Raw genomic sequence first — 15,381 nt, 5'->3', positions numbered from 1 at the left:
TCCTGTCATCAACATGGTTGCTACCATGGCATGACTTGGCAGATTGCTTTTCAGTGTTCTCTGGGAACGTGCGGGACACAGACGTGTACGTTCTATGGGGTGTGACACACCGAGGAATCCTGGTTTGCGGGAAGGGGAGTTGGAGCAGAGCCGGAAGCCATGGGGGAACTTAGGGACATGGGTGAGGGCACCACTGCCCCGTGCTGCGAAGAAGGCTGTTCAGGATCACAGGGGGTGGGATGAAGGGACCAGCCATCATCCCAATCCCCTGTGGCTTTATGCGCAGGACAAGGGGACGTATGGGAAAGGAGAGTGACAACACAGTCCCTCGACCACGTCCAAATGTCTGGTTCACATGCATGTCTCATTAATTTTTTTTCTGATTAGAAATTAGACAGCTCTCACTACAGAACATTGACAGAATACAGAGAAGCATCAGGAATAAATTCAGGGCACCTGGGTGGCTTAGTGGGTTCAGCATCTGACTCTTGATTTGAGCTCAGGTCATGATCTCAGGGTCCTTGAGCTCGAGCTCTGCGCTGGGCATGGGGCTTGCTTAAGATTTTCTCTCTCCCTCTGCCCTTCCATGCCCTCTAAAAAATAAATCAAAACCCCATGAAAGATGGTTACCCAGTGGAGATCAGCAGCATGGAAATGACCTTTCAGAACAGCAGGCTGGGCAGCTGGAGGGTCCAGGTGGCCCTTCTGTCCTCTGATACCCTCCGCCAGCCTTCCTTCCTGACCTCTTTCTCTCCACTTCGTGGCTGGGTGTCCAAGGCGTCGCCTCTCCTGCTTCTCCACATTCAAGGACAGAAAGAAAGTGACTGTCCTGGGCTCTATCCTGCGAGTGCTGCTCACTTCTGTCCCCGGGCAGTGTCACCCAGCCCACCCACTTAGGGGAGCCCTGATGCACCACTCAGTGTAATTGTTACAGTGGCCTTTTTTTTTTTTTAATTTTTTAAAAAGATTTTATTTATTTATTTGACAGAGAGAGACACAGCAAGAGAGGGAACACAAGCAGGGGGAGTGGGAGAGGGAGAAGCAGGCTTCCCGCTGAGCAGGGAGCCCAATGCGGGGCTCGATCCCAGGACCCTGGGACCATGACCTGAGCCGAAGGCAGACGCTTAACGACGGAGCCACCCAGGCGCCCCACGATGGCCATTTTAAAATCCCAAAAGCTACCTTGCTTTCAAAAAACGCCCCGTAAATTCTTAGTTTTAAGATAGTTTTGTAAGAGTAAGGCACAACAGAAATGACAAAAAATGTTCTAATTCTACTTTTTAAAGGTATTTAATCAAAATAACTTCATCTTCTAGATGGTCCTTTAGATCCTGTGGAATACCCGATGCCACATTTTCGTGAGCATCCCATTTTAATCGTGGACTGATGGAGATTTTTAAAAAGAGTTTATCTGGGAAATGCCAGGGCAGCTTATATATATCCCAGAAGCACTCCTGCCAAAAGAGTTGTTTATTTACTAAAAGTGTTGTGCGTCGTGGATTAAGACCCTCGCGTGGTGAAGGAATGTGAAGTAGGTCTCTTGCTTTATTGTCCTGCCTGGTTTCTTGCTGCCGATTTCTCAAAATGAAGCTGTCAGTCTCAGTATAATGCCAATCCTACCTTGACTCCAAAAAAGCTCTGCTATAAATACTTCTGAAGTTCTAGTAGGATCTTCTCTTTCCTTTCTTTCTTTTTGCACTTGAAATAGATGTTATGCCTTCCTATGAAAAGAAATGTTTTTAGTCTTCAAGCATCGCATGTAGTGATAGTCCTCAGGTGTTGCTCCAGAGAGTACCTTGCTGTGAGAGGGAGCGATCTGCTTCACTACACAGTATGTAAAATATACCAAGCAAAATCCTCTTGGGGTGCACTCGATTCTGCAGTGGGAGAAGGACAGCAAATATCTTTAGGTTCATTATCAGAGAAACTGAATCATATCTGTCCATCAGATGAGCTTAGGGAATGAGGGTCAAAGGTGTGGACTTGACAAGACTTTTACTAATGTCCCCAGCTATTCCTTTGTATTTGCCCTTTGCCCTCTCTGGGGCGGCAGGGGGTGGGGGTGCTCCTATGCAGGGTCCCTCTTCTCACTGCTGGAAGTCTTCCCATGGAGGAGGAGACTGCAGGGAGCTATCTGCACCCACCCAGAGGGTGAGGGTCAGTGTAGGGCTCCCAGTGTGTAAGGGACCAGGAGTACTGGCCAGACGCCCTGGGCAGCCTCGGCGTCCATTGTCTGGACAACCTAGGAGGGCTCTGGGGGCCTGCAGCTGGTGCAGGCAGGCCCTGGGAGGAGCTCCAGGCTGGCTGACAGCAACAAGACACCTTCTAGAAACTGCTCTAGAAACCACCCCCATAAGGGAAGGCACTCCAGTCACCCTGCCTTGGTCAAGGCCGCCTGATCAGGACCTGGCCTAGTGAGGTGAGTTGGGCTGGCCGTAGCGGAAGCTGGCCCATCTGCCGACGCCCTGAAGGACCACCCTGGAGGCGGCTACATCCAGGTTCTAGAAGCTTCAGTGTGAGCCATGGGGCTTTTGCTGTAAGCGGTATCTTCACGTTTCCTTTTCTGGAATGTGACTCCCGGCATCTCAGGAAGCAAGCGAGGTCTTAACTCTCATACTGGCAATGGAGCAAGACGCCCCCCATCTCAACCCTGGGTGGTTCCTTGGGCCTCTGAACGCCGGAAGCACTGGGGGCTGCAGAGTCCACTCACGTTCTCATTAGCAGTCTTGATGATGATGATGACGATGATAAAGTGCACAGAAATTACTGTGGCAACCACTGTTCAGTACACAGTTCCGGGGCATTACGCTCACGTGGATTTGCAGCCATCGCCAGAACCTTTTCTTTACCCCAAACTGAAATCCTCGCTGTCCCGTTCTATGAGTGATTTCTCCTGTTCTACTGCGTATTGCCAAATAGACGGTAAATCTCTTGAGAACAGGAGAGAGTGTTCACAGGTCCCAGCACGTGTCCCATTCGCAATGGGAGCTCCAGTGAATATAGGATGCCTGTAGTGTGTGTCTTTGTAGAAGTCTGCTTAGCTCTCAGCTTTTCAGCCTTCTCAGCCACAGAGTCCCTGTGGGTTAAACTTGACCACAACTCCCAGGCTGTAGCTGATTGGGTCAGCACTGGGCCCCTGACCAACAAGGACCAGTCACGGTCACTCTTTAAGGCCTCCACTTGGGACCGTCTAACTTATTTCAGAATGTGATGGGAAATGTAACATTGGACTGAAAAGATGTGGAGTCCCTACACTTGCAGATAAATGGGACTCTGAGATGGGATGAAAGAGAAAGACTGTGCGTGTGAGAGTGTGTGTGTGAGAATGTGTTTGAGAGTCTGTTAGCAAACGTGTATGAAATGTGTGAGTGTGTAAAAGAGAATGCATGCATGTGAGGGTGTGAGAATGTGTGTGACAGCTGTGTGTGAAATGGAATTGTGAGTGTGAGTGAGAGTGTATAAGAGAATGTATGTGTGAGATAGTGTGTATCTGGGAGCATGTGTGAGTGGAAGTATGAAAATATTAGAGAATGCATGAATGAAAGGGTGTGCGTGTGAGATAATGTGAGAGAATATCTGAAACAGAATCATGAGTTGAATGTGAGAGAATGTGTGAAAATAGGGGTGTGAGATGTGAGATACTATCTGTGTGTGTGAGAGTATGAGTGTATGTGGTAACGTGTGAAATATGAGCGTGTGTGCAAGAATGTGCATGAGAATGTAGGAGAGAATTGTGAGAGGATGTATGTGTGAAAGAGTATGTGAGTATAAGTGTGAGGATGTGTGAGAGTGTGTGTGATTATGGAAGACAGTGTGAAAGTGAAAATCTGTGAGAGTGTGTATTTGAAAGAATGCGTTTGTTAGAGTGCATGTGAAAGTGCAAGAATGCGTATCAGATCATGAGAGAGTGTGAGGGCGTGGCTGTGATGTGTGGGAGCAAATGTGTGTGAGAGTTGTGTGAGAGAACGTATTGGAGCGTGTGTGAAAATACGTGAGAGGGTAAGAGCATGCATGTGAAGTTGTGTGTGAGAATGTCAGTGTTGAGAGTGTTGGGATTGTGAGTGTATGTACGAGAACGGGCTATGAGTGTGTGAGTGAGTGGTCGTGAGTTTGTGTTTGTGAGATTGTGAGGGAGAACACGTGAGTGAATAAGTGTAAGAAAGTGAGTGTGAGAATGTGTGAGTGTGTATATGAGAGTGAGTTTGTATGTCAGCAAAGTGTGGCAATTAACCATTTCTTCTGATATTTATCCCACTATTTCTTAATGTCGTCCCTTTTCACAATTATTTTTTGTTTTTCCCATGATTTTGACCCTTTATTCTTCCATTTTGCCAGAGCACATCCCTGGGAGACTTGCAGACACCAGGAGACTGGGGTGTTCAAACGTCTTTGCTCTGTCATGCCCAAACAAGAGTTCATTTAGAAATCCAGTACTAGATGTGATTGTTTCCCCTTAGAATCTGACATCGGTCCATTTTTGGCTTTGAGAAGTCCAATGCCATTTTGATTTCTGAAATTTTAAAGGTGGCATGTGTTTTTCCCTTTCTCTTTCCTCTGGGGGAATCCTGGGATTCTGCCTCCGTCAGCAGTGTTCTTAAATTGCATGATCAGGACTTGATGGAAGTCCGTTCGTCAGGTAGATACTTGGTGGGTTCTTTCAATTGTGGAACTTCATGTCCTTCAATTTGGGGCAATTTCCTGGGGTTATCTTTTTTAAAGATTGTCTTTATTTGAGAGATAGAAGTAGTAAGAGAGCACGAGTGGGGGCAGAGGCAGAGGGAGAAGCAGACTCCCCACTGAGCAGGGAGCCCCACGTGGGGCTCGATCCCAGGACCCCGAGATCATGACCTGAGCCGAAGGCAGACGCTTAACCAACTGAGCCACCCAGGTGTCTCTCCTGGGGTTTTTTGTTATTTCCTCCTCCGTGGTGTTTTGGTTTCTTTCTTTTTTTTTTTTTTTTAACTTTATCAGCAGTTGGACACCTTGAATTTATCTTCTAATTTTATCTTCTATTTTTTTTATGTCTGTTTTCTTACTCTGCTTTCTAGGAGATTTCTTCAGTTATATCTTTAATATTTCTATAGAGTTGCTTTGTTTCTGTTTTCATATTTTGATTTCAAAGAACTCTTTTTTATTCTTCCATGTCCTTTTATATAGCATCTCTCTCATGTGCGTGGATAAAATATATTCTCCTACCTTTGCAAGGACATTAAAGATAGAAATATTTTTTGAAGTTTTCTTTTGCTCCCTGAACTGTACTGTCTTTTCTCGAGTGGTTTTGCTCTGTCTGTTTTGTCTCTGTCTTCCATGCTGGAGTATTTCCCCAAATGTGTGGCAGTGTTTAGTTGTTTAGTCGCCCTTGTTAACATGCGTATGTCCCGAGGGGGAGTGAGTTAAAGCTGGTTGGGAGTTCCGTGGTTGATTGGTGGTTCTCAGTCCAGAGCAGCAATCAGCAAGCCTTTTCTGTAAAGGAGAAGACAGCACCTATTTTAGGCTTTGGGGCCATAGAGTCTCTGTTGCAACCACTCCACCCTCACTCTGTCGTTGTGTGTTGTAATGCAAGAGAAGCCTCAGACAACAGGAAAATGAATGTGTATGGCTGTGTTCCAATAAAACTTCATTTACAAAAGTGAGCAGTGGGCAGGTTTGCCAGCTCCCGGCCTGGCACCTCCCCTTGCCCTCAGCTGTCCCTAGAGTCCTTGAGACCAGAGCCTCCCTGAACCGGTTTGTCCAGTCTTCTGTGTGGGTGTGGGTGGGTTCGGTTGAGTAATTGCCAGTACACACAAGCTGAGGGAGCAGAACTGGGAGTTCCTGTAAATACCACACCTGTTTGCAGGTTTCCCCTTCAACCCTGTTTCCAGAGGTAGACGGTGCCTCCAGATCCATCCGCCCACTTCTGGGCAACTCCCGGGAAGCTAAGGTAGCGAAAGCTTCCTCCAGTCACTGAGTTATGTGCCACTCATCCATCCACTTTCCATCTCCCCAAATTGTATTAACAATTTGTCACATCTGTTTTCTTCTTTCTTATGAGTTCATAACTGTTCTCCCCCTTATGGTCATTTTGGTATGACTTCAGGAGGATGCCAAAATGTCATGTACTTCCAGTCTGCCATGTTTCAAGAACATCCTCCGGGAAGTCTTGACATGTTGACAAAGGTCATGGGGAGAATGAGGTCAGGGGAAGAAACATCTGAAAAGAAAACAAAATGGGAAAGAAGAGAGGATGGAGGGAAGTCAAACATTTGAGTTTGGGGTTTTTTTCCCACTAAACACAGAGCAGTGAAATGTGAAAGCCTCTTTTACTTGAGTCTTCCTTCTCTCAACGTTAAAAAAAAAAATAACCAGGAAGAAATAAAATAATAAATAGCACCAAGAGGTACATTTTGCCTTAGAGACTGGAGCTGAAACACAGAGAGGTTTTTCCAACTCCCTTTCTCCATGTTTGCATGCAGAGGAAGCCAAAAAAACGTACTCAACATGAAATATGACTTTCACAGACCATTACTTCTGACAATAGTATTCTTTCTGACAATATTGCAGCCTTTTTTTCCTTCCCCAGGAAATTTTAAGGCAGGAGTCACACTGAGATCAGATGTGAAGTGATTATTGCTTCAGGATGACATAGGTGTTAATCACCGCGGTCATCGGCCAAGGTTTACTGTTAGCGCAGCCGTGCAGAGGGGGCGTAGTTCTCCTATCTGAGAGGCTCCCGAATTGGGATGTAATGTCATTGTGGCTAATTTTATGCAGATGAAATGTCATGGGGCTCTTTCAGAATTAAATAATCGAGTCTTGAAGTGCTGTTCTTTAGGGAAAGGAGAGAAAATAGTAATGTTCCCAAAACAAAAGCAACACATCACACCACCTCCGCCTGCTGATTTCACCCATCACATGTACACGCAGGCGTGCACACACATACAAGCACCCACACGCAGGTGCGCACACATGCACACAGGCATGCATGCACACGTGCACGCATGTGCATACATACACATACATGTACATGCACACGGGCATGCATGCACATGCACGCGCATACACACATACATGTACGCACACATGCCTACACATGCACACCGGCATGCATGCATGCATACCCCCAAACTTGCTGTTTTTCCCTCGTACAGAGTTCTTTTACCTGATTTATAGTTCAACTAACTTAGAATTTAATGCATCTGAATGTCGACTATGGAGGAATGTCAGGGGCAGGTGCCCTGGACCCAGTGAATTTGACGATGTGGGGTGACTGAGGGTGAGCAAGGGGAGCTGAGTGGGAAGGTCCGCCACTGCGTGGTCCCTCCTGCGGTAGCACGCTATCTCCATTCCTTGGACGTGAGCTAGGGAGTTCCTCTTGACCTCGAGGTTTTTAAGGCGGGGATAAGCTCATTTAATCCCAAATCTAGATCCTAACACACTTCCTGTTTATTAGATGAGCTCACTGCAAATGGAAGGTTAGCGACTTGCTCAAGGTCACCCCAGAAAATGATGGAGCCAGCACCCGAGCCCAGGCGCAGTGGGTTGGGAGTCCGGTCATCTCCGATGGGGCTGTGGGTGCAGGTGTCATGGGTCAGAGGCAGGGGACCGAGAAGTGTCCGCCTCCCCCCAGAGCTGAGAGTGAAGGCGGCAGGGGGAGGGAGAGCATCCAGTGGTGCTGAGCTGACACCTCCTAGGACCCGAAGACCTAAGTCGCGGGGCCTGGCCTCAGGCTCTTCGTCTGAGCCCCTAAGCAGCTGCATGTTCTTGGAAAGCCACCTGACCTCCGGGTCTGCGGCCTCGTCTGCAACGTGAGGAGGGTGAGCCACATAATCTCTCAGGCTCCTTCTGTCTCTCAAATTCTGCAATTCAGATGCTCGTTGTCTACAGACTTGGTTGTGATCTGTTGTTCATTGAAATTAATTTCTATAAAAAAGAACAAGCTTCTGTTGTAAGAAAGAAAACCCTGTCAGAGGCCAAGCTATGTAAGTTCCAGGGACGTTTCCACTCAGCTTTCAGGAATATACTTAGTATCGTGTCTGATTTCAGCAGCTCACCAAGCTGTTGGTCTCCTTCCTTCAGCCCTGCGCTGAGTCCATCAGCGGGTCCTATAAACCCTCCAGCCGTCAGTCCTGAATATCCGGAAGATGCCTGCCTCTGTGCGCCCCCACGACCATGGCTCCGAACCCAAGCAGCTCCGGTCCTCTCAGCTCTGTTTAACCTTGCTTGGGAGAGAAGATGGAATGTGTAAATACATCTGGAACTGGACAGATGCTGAAGCACATGGTGCCAGCCACATCCAAGTTTTGTAGGGGCAGCAGACCGTCGGACACTCCTGAAGCGCCTGTAGTGAGTCGGAAAGGTCAGCGTGAGTCCTAATAAATGTGTTCAAGGGGAGGGACTGATGCGATGAATCTTGGGTCACGTTCAGAGCCTCAGTCTTTCACTGTGTTCTGGGGCGAGCACGCGGTCAGTGTGTCCTGGCCTGACTGTTCTGCGTTTGTCTTACCTTTGGTGGGCTGGATTGGGACGGTTCTGGACAAGTGCTGCCCCTCGCTGTCTCCCATGTACACCCCTGCCCTTGTCCTGCACCCCACACTGCAGCGCCCCTCCCAGCGCTCCAGCACTGGGGTGTCTGCCACAGAGACATCCGCCCGTTCAGGGCTGGATCAGCATAACTGCAGAAAACCATTTTCTTTCCTCTTTTGCTCAGTGACTTGGGAGAAATAAGAGGAAAGAGCAAACTGGAGAGTGTATTTGACACAAAGGCCCACGGAGGACCGCGGTGTGGCGTGCAGCCCTGCCCACAGGCTTCCACCCAGAGGACAGTTAGAGGGGAGCTTCGTGTGTTTATTGTATCAGTTTGGAATCCCCCCCCCTAGTTATAAACATACTTCGTTTTCCCCTGAAAAATAACACAGGATTTAACCAAATATCTCTTTGGTAGGACGTTATAAAGTGATTTAGGAAGAAGGGAAAATTTCTGGCTTTCTCTTTTAAAAAGGGTCATCTGCCTGCCCCCAAGGAGGGCAAGATATTTCCACCTGCACTTCTAAACTCCCCTTTCTCTCGTGTTCTGTTGTGCCGCATCTGCCCACCCTTTCCCTCGGTGGCCTGGGCCTCCCGCTGATTATTAACAGAGACTGCAGGTTAATAGAGTGGGAAAAGACACCTTTGAGGCGTCTTTATATCTGGACAAAGTCTGACTTCAGGAAGGTGAGAGACTCATCGATGTGGTCACTGCGCACAAATTGTGTTTTTCTGGATGTAACACTGGCACGTTGTCTTCAAACTCCAAGAGGAAATTGCTTGTGATATGTAGATGGAAATGGAGAACAGGCTTCTACAGGACATCATGAGAGCTCGTGACCAATTTGAATCTGTACACAATAGAGCTCATTCACACTTCAGGGCGATTGAAATGTCAAATAATTCTTAAAGCATAATGTGTGGCTTGTTAGTCCCTGCAGAAGTCTTCATGCTCTTTGGTGGAGAAGACAGACTTGGAGCAGGGTGGAGGGAGAAGGGGACACTCGTCCAGAGGCCCTGCCTCCCGCGCGTGCCCTGCGGCACCCAGAGCGAGCACTCGCGAGCGCATTTCTGGAGCCGTGGTGAATAAGGGAAGGGGGCCCAGCATCCTCACAGGTTAGAAATGTTCTACCAAGTTAACCGTCGGAGACAAGGAAGTTCGAATGAATTGCTAATTAATCACTTAGCCATGGGTGCCTGGGTGGCTCAGTCGGTTAAGCGACTGCCTTCGGCTCAGGTCATGATCCTGGAGTCCCGGGATCGAGGCCCGCATCGGGCTCCCTGCTCGGCGGGGAGTCTGCTTCTCCCTCTGACCCTCCTCCCTCTCATGCTCTCTGTCTCTCATTCTCTCTCTCCCAAATAAATAAATAAAATCTTTAAAAAAAAAAAGAAGATGTTACAGGGGCGCCTGGGTGGCTCCGTTGGTTAAGCGACTGCCTTCGGCTCAGGTCATGATCCTGGAGTCCCGGGATCGAGTCCCGCGTCGGGCTCCCTGCTCGGCGGGGAGCCTGCTTCTGCCTCTGACCCTCCCCCCTCTCATGTGCTCTCTCTCTCTCATTCTCTCTCTCTCAGATAAATAAATAAAATCTTAAAAAAAAAAAAATCACTTAGCCACGTTCCTAGTGATTAATATATAAAACACTCTTACAGACCAATAAGAAAAAGGCAACTCAACGACTCCACTCCAAAAGAAAAATGGTCAAAGATCTGAACAACTCTTCACAAAAGAAAGAGTTGACAAGGCCTGCGAACAAATGGAAAATGCCTAGATTCAAAAGCTGTAAAGAAACGTAAAACAAAAATACGGTAATACATGCCTTTGTGGGCTCCAGAGATATAGGCTTTCCCCTAAGTGATAATGCCTTGTGACAGGAAGGTCTGGGCGGCGGGCCGCCGTGGGATGCTGGCGGGACAGGCGCGGGCGCCGCTGTCTCAAGTGGGTTTGTGCTCCAGGCCCAGACGCCCTCAGCTCGAGCCGCATCGCATCGTGCTCTCCCGGTTTACCCCCACGAGGAGCCGGGGGTGAGCACAGGGCTGCAGCTCCGTCACCAACTTCCCACAAGATGAAGACCTAGAAAGAACCCAAGTATTAGCGGCGTCTGGGGGGCTCAGTCGGTGAAGCGTCTGCCTTTGGCTTGGGTCATGATCCCGGGGTCCTGGGATCGAGTCCCGCATCGGGCTCCCTGCTCAGTGAGGAGTCTGTTTCTCCTCTGCCCCTCCCCCTGCTTGTGCTTGCTCGCTCTCTCAAAAATAAAGAAAATCTTAAAAAAAAAAAAAAAAAGTAGAAGCCAAGTATTAGATGACAGGCAGGCCGCTAAGATGGCTGGCTGTTCTCGCTTCCCCCTTCCTCCCACGGTGATAGGACTTGGTCATGTTTAAATTTATGTTTTCTTACTGGATTCGTGTGCACCAAGTTGAAATCATGGGAACCCGGGGTTCATGAAAAATTGTCGAGGTCAGCCCATGCGTGGGCATTTTGGTGATCTTGTGTCTCTGTAACCACAGGATCAGTGCCCGTGAGCCCCCCAGTCAGCACGAAAGCTAGAAGCTTGTCGATAAGTCCTCCTGGCTGAGGGGACTCCGGCTTATTCTCTCCCTGGTGTTCCTCTTTACATCGTCTCAGATTATATACGTGTGTGTATTCCAGGAAGTAGCGTTCTCATTTTTACTTTGCAAGCACGGTAGCATGCTGTATGTCACCTCTGAAACCTATTCTACATTCTGCTGTAATTGCTCCATTTGACCACTTCTGCTTTGTGATTATATCATAATATGTTAATTCACGTTCCTGTGGATGAGTGTGTGCAATTTCCAGGTTTTCTCTCCTGAGAACAGAGTTGCTGTTCAAGAACGCGTGCGACAGTCCCGAATACGTCCGCTGGTGCTCGTTTGCCGGCTTTCTCTGTGGTGTTCTTCTTCTGGGGCTGTCGTAATGGGGTGGTGTAAAACAGCAGGACCCGTTCTCTCAGCGTCCGGAGGGCAGGAGCCTGAGGTCAAGGCAGGGCTGCGCTCTGGGGGAGGGATCCTCCCTTGCCTCGCTCAGCTTCTGGTGGTTCCTGGTCCTCGATGATCCCAGTTATATTACATGTTTGAGATGACAAAATTTTAGAGATGGAAAACAGATTAGTGGTTGTCAGGGTTAGAGATGAAGGTAGGCAAGTTAGGTGGGTTATAGGAGGGATTGTCAATGTTCACTGCAGCAGTGTCCACAATAGCCAAACCGTGGAAAGAGCCCAGATGTCCATCGACAGACAAATGGATAAAGAAGATGTGGTTCATATCTACAATGGAATATTATGCAGCCACCAGAAAGGATGAAATCTTGCCATTTGCAACGACATGGATGGAACTAGAGGGTATTACGCTAAGTGAAACAAGTCAGTTAGAGAAAGACAATCATTATATGATCTCACTGATATGCGGAATTTAAGAAACAAAACAGATGAACATAGGGGAAGGGAAAAAACAGAGAGACGGAGACAAACCATAAGAGACTCTTAACTATGGAGAACAAAGGGAGGGTTGCTGGAGGGAGGTGGGTGGGGGATGGGCATTAAGGAGGGCACTTGTGATGAGCACTGGGTGTTGTATGTAAGTGATGAATCACTAAAATCTACACCTGAAACCAAATTTACCATATATGTTAACTAACTAGAACTTCAATAAAAAACAGAAATTAAAAAAGGGTGTAATGGAACTCTTGCGTGTCCTGACTGTGGTTGGTGGACACAAGGTGCAAGGTGATAAAATTGCATAGAACTTAGCACCCCGCACCCCCCCCCCGCCCGAATGTAAGTAACATGGCACCTCGCTTATTCTGGCTGTGATAGTCTTATCATTTTGCAAAGTGTTAGCGCCTAGGATTAAAAAGGGAATTTATTTACCCTGATGTTTGTTAGTATCTTTTTGGAAGAACTGTTTGCCCCTCCAGCAGGGGAGTGCTGCACAGACTTGCTCAGTAACCCGCAGCCGGAACAAATACTCGGTACTCAGCATGTGGAGCGCCTGCTCTTGTGACTCTTAGTTAGGTCTCGTATTCTCGACCACTTGCTTGTGCTTCTCTGCCCACAGCTCTTTAGTATGTGTGGCATTTCTCCCTAGATTACCAGTGACGTGTCTGTCACATTTAACTGCCCAGGACAACTGCCCGTGGAGATGAGGACCCCTCCAGGGACCCCCAAGTTCAATAAGATGCCATCGAGCCAAATACGCCCACCAGACTTGGCGACAATCCGCCTAACCACTGTTTTCCAAAGCAGCAGTAAACAGACCTAAACTTCACCTTATTCACACAAATAGTTATTTCTGATGTGCCTCCACATGACGTCAGCAAAGTGCCAGGTGGAAGTGCAGGGGTCTTCAGGGGTTCCTGGTCCCCGGCCACTGGTGACTCAGGCACATGCGGGCTTCTAGGATGGCCTAGAACCAGGATGTGTGCCCAGAGGACGCAGCTTGCTGAGACGGAGCAGGAACACGCTCACCGTCGGCCTCCTATGTTGCAGGCAGCGTGAGGGTTTCCCACGGATGATCAAATGCGCTCTCTCGATTGCATGAGCCCAGCTATTAGCCTTGCATTTCCAGCTGAAGAAATAAAGTCTTAGAGTGGCCATGCCACTTGCCCACAATCGCACGGAGCTGGTAAGCGGCTGAGCCCGCGTGCACGTATAAACTAGGTGTCCGGAACGCTGGGCCGGTGTTGGCAGCCTCCTCCTGCTTTCTGAACACGGAGCAGCCCAGCAGCCCCTGAATCATCGTGACCCTCCACCCCAGCAGCGTCCCCGGCGGGCTTGTCTCCTCCCTCCACAGTCAGTACTGTTAGGCGGCTTATCCTGTGCCTTCTCCTCTTTGGTGAGATTGCTGGCTACAGGGAAGTAACGTTGCCCTCGAAGAGCGAGAAGCCTGGACGCCGGGCCAATGGCTGCTGGATGCCCGGGGCCCCGTTTTGTTGTTACTGGGGGACTCTATTTTTATTTCTGGGTTTGACGTCCCGTTTCAGATGACCACGGTCAACAGAGGGAGAACCATGCTGGATCTATGTCAATGCACAGTTCATGCCAAGCTTTACTTGGCTAAAATCCAGCCTGAAATGTAAGGGTAGAAATGGCCCCTTGGACTTTCCGTCAGCCAGGCAGATGGCTCTGGGATGCATTTCATAATGCTCCTCAGGCGGTCCCCCATCGGGGGCATGGTGGCCCCAACGGGGGAGTATATTGCACTGGGCTTGCTTCCCCAGAGTCACACCCCCAGATACAGCACCCTCACAGAAGCCTCTGTTGCAGGCTCTGCCTTTGGCTGGACCAGCTAAGACCCCCCTGCCCCGAACGCGCTCATTATATAGAAGATGGGGCAGTGAGAGAAGGAATTCTTTTGTGCTTCATTGGCGCAAGAAAACAAATTCTGCCATTATCCTTTCGGGGTCTTATTTGAAATTTCAACAACCGTGAGATATCCCGTGTCTCACCTAGCTTTTTGACTTCCTCCTTTTGCTTCTAGAGACATGGTCAGCGGCTGACTGGGTGAGGTCACTGGGAGAGCTGAAGAGCGTAAGGCCCTGGAGACGGAGGCTGCGGGCGAGGACAGGGCTCCGGGACTCAGCACGGCAGCCAGGATGGCCCCGCCGTATGGCCGCGTGGACCTCAGTGCTTCCAAAGTGGGCCTGGCGGGCGTAACAATGGCTGGCCTCTCCTGGAGGCCGCTGCACTGCCGTAAATACCCCAGGTAGGCCATGGACAATTCCTAACAACCTCTGAGGGAGGCATGAAGATCCTCCCTGTTCCCCACACAAGAGACAAGGCAAGGGCGAGTCTTCAGCCCCTTGGCCTTCCCAGTGCCCGGAGCTGGTGGGTCCGGCTGAGGCTGGGCTTTCGGATGAAGCTTGGACTTTTGATGGTAACTGTCCCAGAATGATGGGAACTGTCTCGTTTTAGACTGAAATCGCCATGGGAGGTTTTCCACTGGGTTTTATGTGTGTTCGCTTCTGTTACTAAATGTGGGGCTCCGCACTACCTGGTGTTCCTCAGCAGTTGTCACAACCGTCTCAGACGGGTCCGAGAGCTCCTCCCTCAGCTGTGCGGTTTGGTTCAGATCTCAGCTGAGGGTAAAGTGAAGGCTTCGGCTTCCTCCCTCTTGTGGCTGTACGTCAGACCCGCCCTGCTACTTCCACACCCTCCCCTACGGAGCAGCTTCCTGTGTCTTCAAGGTAAGCGTCCCAAATCATCAAACCATAAAAGCGTCAGAGCTAGACAGAACATGAGCCGTCACTCACTTTAGATGAATAAACTGAGCCTCAGAAAGTTAAGAAACTTAACACACAACAAGTGAACGATGGCTCTCCACAGGAGTTCCGGCCTCCTGTCAGGACGGTTCTCTCTGCGCCGTCCCCATTCAGAGTATCTCCCGGAGAGGTCTGGTACGCTGCCAAAAGTTACACGGTGTTCCCTCCACAAATTATAACTCACCTTTGGTATAGGCAGCGTGTCTAAAATGACGAGACCTACCTCTGAGAGCAGTAATTACAGTAAGGTATTGTCATGGAGTAGATGTTTGTGTCCAGGGTGATGGTATTAGGAGCCGGGGCCTTTGGGGGTGATTAGGTCGTGAAGGTGGAGCCCTCAAGAATGAGATCAGCGCCTCCAAAAAGAGGCCCCTTTCACCAGGTGAGGACACACAGTGAGAGACGGCCGTCCGCAGCTCAGAGGAGCCGCAACCCGGAACCTGACCATGCGGGCACCCTGATCTCGGACCTGCAGCCTCCAGACGGAGAGAAATCAGTTTCTCTTGTGTATAAGCCACCCAGGCTGTGGTACTTTGTACAGCAGCCTGACTAGACTAAAACAGCTATCCAGAAATTTTTGAAATAAATATAATTTAAATCTGCAT

This window comes from Mirounga leonina, unplaced genomic scaffold (assembly GCF_011800145.1).
Source record: "Mirounga leonina isolate KUSES-001 unplaced genomic scaffold, KU_Mleo_1.0 Mir_93, whole genome shotgun sequence".
NCBI classification, from domain to species: Eukaryota; Metazoa; Chordata; class Mammalia; order Carnivora; family Phocidae; genus Mirounga; species Mirounga leonina.
Note: the sequence above shows the minus strand (reverse complement) of the source record.